Source organism: Panthera onca, chromosome B4 (assembly GCF_046562875.1).
Source record: "Panthera onca isolate mPanOnc1 chromosome B4, mPanOnc1 haplotype 2, whole genome shotgun sequence".
In the NCBI taxonomy this organism is placed as follows: domain Eukaryota; kingdom Metazoa; phylum Chordata; class Mammalia; order Carnivora; family Felidae; genus Panthera; species Panthera onca.
In genome coordinates this window covers 118508388-118521967 of record NC_138345.1, presented here as the reverse complement: position 1 = coordinate 118521967, position 13580 = coordinate 118508388, and the positions used below count along the sequence as shown (strand labels likewise).

Genomic DNA, 13580 nt, shown 5'->3' with positions numbered 1-13580 from the left:
AGAGATAGAGAGAGAGAGAGAGAGAGAGAGAGAGAGAGAGAGAGAGAGAGAGATATTATGCAAGAAGCCGGGGGGTGGGGGCAGAGAGAGAGGGAGAGAGAAAATCACAAGCAGCTGTCAGTGCTCAGCCTGATATGGGGCTTGATCTCATGAACCCGTGAGACATGATCTGAGCTGAGAATCAAGAGTCTGACACTAACCCACAGAGCCACCCAGGCGCCCCCAAATTCCATTAGCATTTTTATTTTAAATCCCCCTTACTTAGACGTGCATTAAAGATATATTTTTAGAGGTTTCAATAGGGACTTTTCTCTTCTTATGGGTGAAAGCATAATTGATCTAACTAGATGTTTTTCTTTTTGAGTCTCTTAACCATGCCTAGGGGAAGGCTGGTGATTCCAACCATCAGGTTGTAGCCCAGGACTACAGCAGATCTGGCGTCTTATACATTAAAGAGTTTTAAAGAATTTCTGGAGCTCCATGAAGCAAAGCTTATTTAATTTTTGATATACTTTTCTCAAAATTCAGTTTGTGGGCTTTTCATTTTCATGCGCTCAGTATGAGTTTGAATACTATCACCTGCTTTGCCTTTGGAAATACCTTGATTTTTATTGAGGGCATTGAACTTTGAAATTTTTCAAAGCAGAAGGACACATATGCCAGTAAGGCAGTGTTTAATAACGGGGCCATAGCATCCACATTCTAATCTTCTTCAAGTATCTCATTAATTATCTGTATTTTGATGACAGTTAGAAACCTGGCCATTTCCACAAATTGTTTCATAATAGCTAGGCAGAATCTTGTAGTCCTGGGGATTGTAGAGGAACACATTTTTACACGAGGCTAGAGAATATGCCTTGCTCTTATCCCATGGGCCTCCTTGTTCACCCCTTGGTCCATCCTGCCAAGGATAAAGTTCTAGAGATCTGACTCCATGCTGGGGACAAGAGGTGATTAGTCACATGTTAGTTCCTGTTCCCCATCAGGTGCCTACATATACAATGGCCCCTTGTGTTTAAGGGTCTGGTGGACAGGAAATATCAGGGACTATTAATTGTGGAGTCACCTCTAGGGGGTAGTCAAACCTTTTCCAAGGACCTGGGTGGGGGGCGGGGAGGCGGTGAGGAGATGGACTCTGTTCTCTAGGAAAGCGGGTGGAAATGTTGCAGGAGAGGAGGGAGTTGGGGAAGGTATGTCCCACTGATTGGAGCTGTGTCCTGGGAGATTGCCCAGCAGGCATATTTTGCAAAAATGGTCCAGTGCCAGTTCCCAGGTGTCTGCTGACTGGGGGCAATTCATCATTATTTAATATTTCAGTGCCCATTGAATGCTGCTTCCCTGTGCCCCCTGTAGCTCCAGAAATGCTTGCTTGAGGATATGCTGCTAGAACCCAGGACTCCAGGAGAGAATAAGAAACACACGTGCATTCCCGTTGCCAAAAACCATTGCTTTGCAGCTGCAGTACAAAAACAGGTATCAACACATTTAAGCCATGCAGGAGGGGGAAAGAATTCCACCCAGAAGGAAACTTTGTTTGCCAAGTTTCTTGCCAGTTTTTCCTATACAGGGGGTAGGAAGCATTCCCAGAAAGAGAATGGCAAATGAAGTTACAACAAACTTAAAAAAGGCAATTCGCAAGGGAACAAGATCTTCAACAAACGAAAAAGTGTAAATGGTAATATTCCAGCAAATTAGCTCCTAGAGAAGCCCTTAGGCAGAACTGTAAGCCATTATAATTAAGGATTTGGAAAATATCAGTATTTAATTAGAGCCTCTTCTCTTGGTGAAATGCTGTTGCGTTGCTGTAACTTCAGGTGTAAACAACTAAACATACCCATTTCTAAAATGTGTTTTGTTGCAAAGCCTAGAATCGGTGCTAATGTTAATTTGCTTATCTTGCGTCTTCCTCGCCTGTTTTTTTGTTTTGTTTTATTTGTTCGTTTCTGATCAGAGCTGAATTTTAAGAGCATTTTTATCTTTAGTTCCCAAATACAGCCATCTCCAGTTCCCAGGCTGTTCTAGGTATTTATTCACAAACACTGGGGATCATCCCATAAACATACCAACTCCTCTGTAATCTAATAAACACGGTTCCTCCAATATTTAATGCATATTTGTGGCAGTTGTTTCAGACAAGGAGTTTTCAAATCCATTCCCAGCCTAATCAAGTATCTTGACAATAGCAAAATGTTTCAGCTTTATCCCTTAACAGCAGCAAACATTATAGAAATTGGTTTGTGCCGCATGAAATGCTGATTAAAACACACACACACACACACACACACACACACACACACACACACACACACACGGAATACCTGGTGCCTGACTCACATCAGTCTTAGCCCCCACTTTTTGCACCTGCAATATTCCTGACAACAGATAAACCTTTATTCCTTTGCCTATATAGAGACGCGTGTAACTCAAAATGTTTTCCTGCTGTGATGGAGAAGATGAGGCATTATCAAGACTAACACTACAATTTAACGCTTCAGAGGAGCAGTGTATATCATTACTCCCTCTGTAGCCAAGCACACTAATTAATATTTATTGCACCTGTCAAGCCAGTAGCCACGGCCAATCCATTCCTGTGGCAGTTCAATGGGATACTGGACACCATATTTCTCCTTGGCAGACACGTTTGGGTCATCAGCAAAGACAGAAGCCCCTTTCCCCAGTGAGACATCGTAAACGCTCTCTTTGCTCTTGCAAAATTAAACCATTAATTCTTTTCGCGTTAATTTTTATCCTTGTTGAGAATTGCTGTAAAAAGCAAGTGGGGGGAGGGCGGAGAAAGGATGAGAAACCACTGCATGTTCAGGATCAGCTGTCTAACATATTTATTAGAAGGGCTTTTGGAACCCATGACCTTTGCTTTGTATCAGACATCCCTTAAAGGTTACAGACATGTGGGGGGAGACATGGTTATAAATCCTCATGAAGTTTAATCAAAAGTGGCAGACCACCCAGCAGTAAACATGTTATTAAAACTCTTTGACTTAAGACTTTGTTCAGCATTGCCAACAGACCCCCATCATCAACAGGTAGCTGGCAGTGGAATTAATTAAGCGAGGGTAAAATAATAGATGAATTCTCATGTTGCACCTACAGCAAGGCATTTGGCACCGAGAGCGGAGAAGTTTCTATCAAGGCTGTGAATCATTCTATAGTGCATCTGAGTAAACCCAGCACGGCTGTGGAACGAAGTTTACTCAAAAATTTAATTAGGAGAACATGTAAACCGTACTGGAGAAAAGTAGGGCACCAAATGCTGCTTTATTTTACTTTCCTTTTTTGCTAATTCTGTCAGGAGCACCTGTGTCAATAGAACCACGTGACCCAAACTGCCAAGCTTTTGATTAACAGGAGGAATACTGTGAACTGATCACTGAAGATTATCAAGGCCATTATACTTTCCCTTTGAAATAATTGCTCTTCCCTTGAGGATGACAACATTAATGCTGATGATAACGAAGCAACAATAGCAATAATAATAAAAGAGCCAGCAGCTTCTGAGCTGGTATGATGCCCCAGGTACTAAGTGCTTTACATACATTATCTCATTTAATTCTTACAAGCCGTGGAGGGAGGAATTATTAGGTCCATGAAACAGATGAGTAATTGAGCTATAGAGAAGGCTTGTAACCCCTGGCACCCACGTATAGTCTGTTGTACTCCAGAGCTGTCCTCTAGGATGGAGGCTTCTTTGGAGGGCAGTGGGGGTACCAGGAGAAGAACCCATTTACATAAGAGAGCAGCATCTCTGTAACCTCTCTACTGCTGTCCTGTGGCTCCTGCTTGTGTCGGTGTTTCCCACCAGCAGTGTTATCCATGTCCTGACCTCTGGAATTAGACTTTCCACACTGGACTGGTCGGTTAACTCATGCCTCAGCCTCAAGTTCCTTATTATAAGTTGGGGATATTTATTCCCCTTTCATAGTGTTGTTATAAAGATGAGATGAGGTGACATATGCAAAACCTTCAGCACAGCGCAAGCACTCATTATTATTAGAAGTTTTGTAGGTGGTTTTCAAACGGTGGTTTTCGAAGGGTGGTCCTTAGAGCGGCAGCATCGGCATCACCTGTGAACGTGTGTTAAAATGCAAATTCCTGGGCCTGCCCTAGATTTCACCGAATCAGAACTTCTGGGGGGTGGGCCCCAGTTATTGCATTTTATTCTTTTATTTTTTTAAGTTTCCTTATTTATTTTGAAAGAGAGAAGGAGAGAGGGCAGGTGAGTGTGAGAGGGGGAAGGGCAGAGAGGGACAGGGGGAGAAAGAATCTCAAGCAGGCTCTGCGCTGTCAGCATGGAGCCCAATGCAGGGCTCAAACTCACTAACGGTGAGACCATGACATGAGCCGAAACCAAGAGTCAGATGCTTACCTGACTGAGCCACCCAGGCGCTCCCCAGTTATTGCATTTTAACAAGCCTTCGTGTGATGGTGATGCTCTGATGTCTGGGGACCACTGGTCTACATAGCAATGCTTCTTATTGATGAGTTACATTTTGACTGCTGGACATCTGTTTTCTCCTTCCTTTGGATAACGATTTTGGCAGCTTGCTCACCATCTTTCTCCTCTTTAACTCTTGGTGGGTGGGGTAGAGAAATCAGCTGGCTTCCCTATTTAAAGTACGATTTTGACTGGGAAACTTTGCTCCACTAGTGGCTCACCTGTTTTTCTAATAAATGTCTCCAGCTTTTCTCTGCTGTTCTAGTGAAAACTGTGAGGCCCTCTGGGTAGGAGCTAATTCTATGTTCTGTGGATTGTCTGCCTCACTTTTGAGTCCTAATGATTATTCCTAATAATAATAATTACTGAAAGCTTTTCTTTGACTTGATTACTGCTTCATGCTGAAGAAAAAAATCCCTTCAATTTTTCTTCCCTTTTCTGAGGCCTGACAAATGACTATTACCGTGTTAAGTCACTCACCTGTGTAAAGCAGAGATTTTTATTTATGTCTCTGATGTTTGTTCTTTAATATCTGTAGAAAAACATAAAATTTGTGTTAAATTGTAAATGGGGACTTTCATTCTAAAGAAGGGTCGGCGGCTTTTCCCTTTTACTTGCTTGCCGTATTTAATTCAACCTTAGAAGACTGGTACACGCATCGTTTCCTCCTCATCTCTGTTTCACTGTTGAGTGAAGTGTTCTGAATTAATTTTGTTAAATTATTAATAGCTCACTATTGGAAAACATTCCAGCACTGGAGTTTATATTTCATCATGCGCTGTGAAGTAATATGGTAGATTTCATGCACACGAATGAATATGCGTCTAGTGGTTAGGGGAAATTTTGGTTCTGGCCTACCCACAATGAATTCTCATGAAGACATAATTTAATAATGAAGTGGATATTTTAGTTTTCATTAGATCAGGACAGTTTCCTGGGAATCAAATGATTAGAATTACAGAATGGGCTGGGTCATTCATCTATTTCACAGAAATGTGCTAAGCACTCCATTAGGCACTGGCAATACGAGGGGTTAAAAGGAGATATGGCCTTTGCTCCTAAAAACGTTATAGTCTAGTGGGGAAGACATACATTAATCAAAGAAATACCAGAATAAATATAAAGTGATAGTCATGATAACTGTTACAAAAGAAGGGTGAAAGGTATGTAAGTGTGAGCATATAAGAGAAATCCACCCGGTCTTCCCTGGGAAGTGGTGTCGGCACTGAGGTGAGGGAGGAGCATGATTTCCTCAGGTGGAATTGTCATGGGAAAGGGTACTTTGGAGAGAAGGAACAATGTATACAAATGTCCTGGGGCAGGAGGGAGCATAATAGCTAAGTGGGGCTGAGAAAAGGTCAATGTGGCTAGGGATCAGGGAACAATGGGGACCCATCAAGGGGTTTAAAGAAGAGGAAGATGTGAATAGATTTAGGTTTTGGCAAGATCACTCTGGTTGCGGTGGGGGTATGGGTTGTCAGGAGACCAGAATGAATGTAGGCAGACTAGCCAGTGGGCTATTTCAGAAGAGATAGCACAGAAGGGCTGGATTGGGGTAGAAGTGACGGAAATAGAATGAGTGAATGTAAAGATAATGACAGGATGGTGATGGACAGAGAGGTGATTCTCTGATTCTGGTGTCCATAGGAGTACTGGTAAGCAAGCTAAGGGACCCCCGGAAGAAAACCATGTTTGCCAGAGAAGCTCGTGTCTGCTTTTGGACTGTTGAGTGTGGTGAGCCAAGGGAGTGCTGGATATTTGGGTCTGGAGCTCAGAGGAAATTCTAAAATGTCACATGTACACTTGGATTTATCTGTATATATGTGATGAGGCAGCTATAGGCATGGATGAGAAGAGGGGGCGTAGATTCCTATTTTAACGAATAGGAACATTTAATCCTAAGTAGAGGAGAAGACAAAGAAGGAATGGCCAGAGGGAGGGAAGGAGAAGAGAGTGAGGTATCATTGGAGCTGAGGAAAGAAAGTATTTCAAGAGAGTAGGAGTGGCCAACAGAGCCAAAGTATGCCCGAGAAAAGACCAGCAAAAGGTCTATTGGATATGGAGAAGCCCATGGCTTGGTTTGCTTGACACTGAATCTTGGGAAAACCATGAGCAATAATAACATAACAGTGGTCCCTGATAATAATCGAGATATGTGCTGTTGAGGTTATCCATCTCTCCCTGCCTGAACCCATCTGCCTATGGCCCAAGAGGAAGGAGAACAGAGAAGAGGACCCACTGAGGTATGAAAGGTCATGAAGCACATGCAAAAGCAGGCTCTGGAGACAGACATCAAAGTTTAGATTCTGACTCCAAACTACTTAGTTTGGCTGGATTTCTTCATCTTCCTAAGTTTCAGTTTCTTTATCTGTAAGATGAGCATAACTATTTTACAGGTACTTGTGAGGATTAAGGAGAAATGGATCAAAATCTTAGCAAGGTACCTGACCCACAGTAAAGGTTAAAAACAATTGTTTATTTAATAACTGAATGATGAATTTCAGGCAAGGGAATAAGGAAAAGATGTGTTTTAGCAAGATGACTCTATCTATCTATCTAACCATCTATCTGTCTATCATGTATCAATCAATCAATCATCTATCTTCTACCTATATAAATGACTTCATAATTGGAAGAATAACAGTAACTAAATACAAAGAAAGTTCATTTTTGTTATCTTGGAAGGGAGTTTCTAATAGTGTGCTGTAGTCCTTTTCCCCAGGTGATTTACCTTTTCAGTTAATGCCTTTCATGAGGACATAACAATATTCTTAAGAAATGTACAGATGGTAAAGTGACATGAATATGGAAGTGATAGCAAATATAACTTGTGACAGAATAAAGATTGAAAATAAAACAAAATAAATGGTCTGAATCAAATCAGACAAAAATTTGACAAATCAACTAATAAACGAACTGTACAAATTCAGGACAGTATGATCCATGTGACTTTTCTGGGCAAAGGCAGTTAAGAGCACCAAGCCTTCTCCATAATTTCACTTTTCCCTTGACTTAGGGCTGGATGTAGTGGGGCCCTCTGAGGTCCTAGGAATGTGCCAAAGCCTTGGTCCATGAAGGACTGTGTTGAGGAGAGCCCTTCCTCTGCCCTTGCCTCCTGATCTGTGACTTCATGTCACCTGAGAAGTGCACAACTATTACAAACTATTACAAGTTAAGCCATAGAGATTTGGGGACTGTTACCACAATAACCACCGTTATTCTTTGCTAAAAAACCAACAACAAGCAAAAATAGAAACAAAAAACCCCACTTCAGTCTTCAGTAATATTAATAGAAGTATGGTGTCTAGTTTAATGGGAAATGGTATTCTGGAAGAAATCATCTCGGAAGCTACCAAATGACTTGACCACATTTTTTGTATTCTGTTAGTAGAGCTATATACCTGATCTTTAGGTTCTTGGCTTCACATAAGAAGAGATAGACCTGTTGGGAGAGTTCTTGACATACCCGAGGCACTCAATAAGTATCTGTCAAATGAATAAATATTAAAATGTATACATTCAGGGGTGCCTGGGTGGCTCAGTGGGTTGAGTGTCTGACTCTTGATTTCGGCTCAGATCATTTATGGGATTGAGCCCTGCGTCTGGTTCTGTGCTGAGCTTGGAGCCTACTTGAGATTCTCTCTTTCTTCCTCTGCCCTTCTCCCCTGCTTGCAGTTTCTCTCCCTCTAATATTAAAAAAAATTAAATAAAGTAAAATAAAATAAAATAAAAATGTATACATTCAACGGCATGGTCACAAGGAGAGGTGGTAAACTGAATCCATGTCCTATTAAGGGTGGTTAGAGGAACTGAGATTGTTCAGCTGGGAGAAAATGAGACAGGATAGGTATCACCAACTATAAAAGTACTGTGTTATAGAGGAAGGATTAGATTAGTTCTCTGGGAGTCCACCTTGGAAGTGCAATAATAGGTTGAAGTTACACATTTCTGTTCACTGCATGATGATGGAACTTATGGAGGTCCCTCATCAGTCAGAGATGTTCAAAGGAGAAGTGGCCCCTTACTGTATTTGAAGTGTTTAAGCCAAGAGTGAGTGACAATCAGTTGGGGGGATATTATTGAAGAAAGTCAAGCACTGGATGGAATCCTGCATAAGATGCCCCTTAAGACCTCTTACAACCCTAAAGTTCTATGTTTACATGGTTCTAAATTAAACTTCATCTGGAGATAGTCGACAAAAGGCACTGATCCTAGAGAGTCCTGTGGTGGGCCACACATGACTTGTCTATAGTAAGAGTAAATGTCCTTTTCATCTTTTAAATAGTAGTCACTGTTTTGTTCTTTATAGGGCAGAGATTATTAATGCTTTTTCCCAGCTGTCTTCTCCAGATTTCTAAAGGTGGCTCTGCCTTATAATTTTTTTTATCATGAAAACAATATTCATAGGAGGGTTTTTCTTATAGGTGGTCTTAAACCACTGTAGAGAAGTTTTAGCTGAAGCTCAGGTGATTTGAAATCTATTGCATATCAAGTTGTGTTGCTCTGAGTGCCCAGCAAATGCCAGGAGCTCTATGGATTATAGGCACCTTCAAGAAGGTTCCATTCTCAGCTGTTAAAGTCAGTTCTGCCACTGAAGTTGATGAAGACCCGGAGTGTGATCCCAGCTTTGTGCACACCATGACTTGTAGGAAAGCTGTGACTATCTCTTGAGTGAGCGTTTCTATTCACAAAACAGAGGCACAGCAATTGGTTTTCCTGAGAGGGATATTGTAAAGATAAAAGAGAACAGGTGTGAAATTGCCTTTACTTTTTAGGAGAAATAAGAGAAACTTTGGACGGTAGAGCCCAGGTTTATATTAGTTATTCTTTTAAGAAAGTACTTGGAGTCTAAAGGATGGGTCTCATTCTCTTATAGTCTCCACATTATGCTTACCAGCTACGTCTTCAACTGAAAAGTTAATATGGTACACCTAAAACATCTAAGGTTCCCTTTACTGTCATGCTAATATGTGAAAATCAATGCTCATTACTAAGAAACAATTATTTGTCTGAGGGTCAGTTGACTAAATGGTTAATATTTAATAAAACCAATAGGGGTAAAATTAGAAGTTTAGTAGAAATTCCCATCTGGCACAATTGTAAAGAGATATAGAGGAGAATAAGGTACATACCATCTATTTCTCTAAGAAAAGATGTAAACGTAAAAGAAGTAGTGTGCCAAAGCTTGACGAGAGTTTTTGGGTAAATATTTAGATTGTTTCCATGAGGTCACTGATATTCCTTAGGGACTGTTAATTCCCTCTGAAACTTTAAATGCCTTAATATGTTCTGCAGATATTTTCTGAGTAAACACCAGGAATGAATACATTGACTTTTAAAGTGAATTCTTCATTTTATTTGCAGTTGTCATGCATTCTATTTCAAATACTACTTTGTCAGAAAAAGCTCTAATTTGAGAGAAATACCAGATAGTTCTACCTAATATAATGAAATCAGCAGGACTTGAGCCTCTCCACACTCTCATTTGCTCTGCTAACAAAGTCTTTGCCTCTGTTCAGGAAACTCTCACCACTCCCCGCCCGCCAACCCCTGAATGTGTCAGGTCGTTCGTTGGGCATGAGAGACACAAAGGATGTGTGACACAGAGTCCCTGCCTTGGAGGAGCTCACGGTCTAGAGCCGCTGTGAAAAGATGTATCTGGTGCTCTAATACTGGGCTTAGAATGAATTTGAGGCTAGATTAACCAGGAACATCCTGTGAACAGTAACTTAGCTTTGATTATTCTTTTCTTGAATCTTTCTCTTTCTTAAAGATAATGTCTTGGGCTGTGAATCCCATAGATTTTCATGTAGCCCTTTCAGGCACAGAAATAAAATACTTCAAGTCCTAAGGATGGGCTTTATTCATGTTGTCCAGTGGGGTGCTTTGCATCTTGGGCATATTGAATTAATTTCCCCCACGCTGGCCGCTCTCACCACATTAGAGCATTTGCAGTTGTTATGGACTTAACTGTGTGCCCTTAAAATTCATATGTTGAAGTCCTAACCCATCATACCTTAGACTGTGACTGTATTTGGAGATGAAGTGTTCAAAAAGGTAACGAAGGTTAAGTGAGGTCATATTTGTAGGCCCTAATCCAATATGACTGATGTCCTTATGGGAAGAGGAAGAGGCATTATGGACGCACACACTCAGAGGAAAGGCCATGTGAGGACACAGTGAAAAGTGGCCATCTGCAGGTGAAGAGAGAAATCTCAGGAGAAATCAAATATGCCAACACCTTGATCTTGGACATCTAGCCTCCCGAACTGGGAGAAAATAAATTTCTGTTGTTCAAGTTACCCAGTCTGTGGTATTCTGCTATGGCAGCCTGAGCTGACTAAGACCGCAACTATTTCTGATACTTCAGTTTTGGTAAAGTTGCCAAATTGAGCAGTTATTCCCAAATTCTCCTCCAGGTTCTGCACATGGCTCCTCTGAGTCCCAACCATTCTTTCATGCCTCTATGATCAAAGTTCCCTAACTTTTTCTCCAGACTTCCCATAAGATTTGAAGATTTTCAAGGCTAAAGAAAAAGAGGAAATCCATCTTTCTATTTGAACTCTGCAAATGTCACCTCAGGAAAGGCTTGACTGTCACCTCGTTCTCTCCCCAGGAGACAGGGATGGAGAACTTGGCTGAGATGTAATGCTGAGGCCCCACAGTGATGTTTAAGTTTCAAAATGTCCCAAAGAAAGTTCACAGTGGGAGTAATGGTCTGGCCCCGCCCATCTGCAGTGGGGCAGTATTGGGTTAACTTCTTAAAATCCCAGGTGTTGGAAATGTACCTGCAGGAGCTTCATAAAGACAGGTATATTCTAAGGCAGAAAAACTAATACGAGTTCAAATTAAAGAAATGACATGAAATTGCATTTCTTAAGGAGGGAAATAACACTCAGGAACATTAAATGATTTAATTATGCTTGAAAGAGCTTTTTGAGCTAAAAATGCAGCAAAAGCAAAGTGTGTTGGGATATAAAGTTTGAGAAAGCAGCCACAAGAAAAATCTTGAAAGCAAAGCATGCAAAGTCTGTAATCACCCATAGCCATATTGAGGGCAAGGAGGACCCTCCATTAACATTCATTTTGCTTTTTCTGGGACAAGGACCTAGAAGAATAGGGCAATACTTTTATGTATTCTTGAGGCTTAATTGTCACCAGTGGAAAGAAATACCGCGAGTCTCAAGATTCTTCAACTTAATAGATCTCAAATATGTTAATGTATATTTAACATATAGCATTAAAATTAATCAACATTTATTCTAGTTTCCTTAAGGACACACATATAGAAAATGACCACTATCAGAACCAACTGATTATTGATATAGCAAATACTTTGTCATTAACACCTGATACATTTTATGTGTGTGTGTATAACATAACATAACATAACATAGTATATATATATATATATATATATATATATATATATATTCCCTATATATATATATTCCCTATATATATATTCCCTATATATATATATTCCCTATATATATATTCCATATATATATATATATATATATATATATATATGGACACTCCATACGTGCCAATTATTTACTAGATTCTTACTTTGTTTAGAAGAGGGTCATGGGCATATTTACCCCCAAATGTTTTTCCGGTAACGAACTAGCATTCTGAATGGAATCTGTCATTTAAATAGATTCTTTAGCCATCTCTGAATCCTCAGGTTTTAGTTCTAAACTTTAAACAGAATATAAAATGGTCCATGTGGAATGGGACGCAATGTCCCCCTGACTGAACAGTTCCTGGTATGGTGCAAATTTTCTTTTATGGTGCCAATTAGTGTCTGACTTGTCTTTTTTGCCATGTGATGAATTAAAAATGCATGATTTGGATGCTGGAAAGCTAACCAGCTTCTGGATAGAATCCCCTGGACACTGCCATTCTTCCAGTTGATCTTTTTGCCCTCCCTGTGTTGGCAAGTACTGCCTCTATCGCCCACTGCTTACATTTTTCCCTAACAGATGGTTCTTTTTACTAGTCAAGATCCAATCTGGTGATTTACTTTAATATGCTTTGGCCTAAAGAATACCCACGACAGACAGCTAGCACAGCCTCCCAAAGCAAAATTTTGCAAAGAAAAAGTTAAGTCGACACATGCTATCTAGACTGCGTTCCATTTTATGCACCCCATAAATCAGAATATTTGTCAACAACAATTAAAATGTAGTTTCCCCGGTAATAAACATTACAGGGGGGAACAAATCAAGTTTCATTTATTCTGTCAGAAACCGAAGGCGAGAGCTTCATATTATTTTGTGGATAATCTCTGAGGAGTAAACTAAGCACAATTACATTCTTGATTTTAATTAAAACTCTGGGTACCTTTCAAGTTCCGTTAGGGAGATGTCCTGGGTCTGCTTAGCTGAGGTCTGCACCGTGAAGTTAATTTGACATATAACATATTTTTCATGAGGTAACTGTCGCAGGAAGCGGTTTGTAAGAGCAGCCTCTCCAGTGCCTGTGGGCCCCACAAAAAGTAATGACTTCTCCTGAAGCAGCAACTTCGCCAGGAAGTACATCTGCATAACGGTCCCCGAAGCCCTCCCAATAATGTCATTAAGGTGGAAAAAATCAAAGGAAAAGGCGCCCAAAAGATGCCGTTAAAAATGTTTCATTACTCACTGTACACAGAACAACAATAGAACTGAGTCATGGAATCATTTCAAATCACAATAAAAGTGAAACCATCCCCAAGTACCGGAAAGGGTGGTGGAGGCAGACACGACGGAATGTGAGGCTGGACCTGGGACTCTGGAAGGCCACCGGGGAAGGCCCGTGTTCTGCTTCTGTCTGTGAGGACCCTGTTCTTCAGGACTGGGCCTGAGGCTCCACCAGCCATTAGTTTTTGTGTTATTTGACCAGGGGTTGGCTTACAATCTACTGATTTTCTCCTTGGCCTATTTTTTCAACTTAGTTCTGCAAAGTAATGAGCAGAAAGCTCAATGAGCATGTTCACTGGTGTGAGCTGAGTTGTGAGGGGCAGGGGACTGGACTGTCAAGGGGCCGCACACATGGAACCTCTTCCCCATCCTCACTGTAGCCCTCCTCCTCACCCATCCTGACCAGGGTTTCCCTACACTGGAGTCTGAAGAGTAGATGC

The 13580-nt window shown here is 40.9% G+C and overlaps 1 long non-coding RNA gene across 1 annotated transcript in view; it reads right to left on the bottom strand.

Annotated features, from left to right (window-relative positions):
• LOC132693914 (uncharacterized) overlaps nt 1-12931 on the bottom strand; it is a 54863-nt gene extending 41932 nt beyond the window's left edge. Inside the window, exons 1-2 of the long non-coding RNA XR_009617037.2 lie at nt 12803-12931; nt 4934-4985 (exon numbers count right to left, since the gene is read on the bottom strand). This is a non-coding gene — a long non-coding RNA (uncharacterized LOC132693914). The remainder of the gene's footprint in view (nt 1-4933; nt 4986-12802) is intronic.
• Nucleotides 12932-13580: the final 649 nt, after the last annotated feature.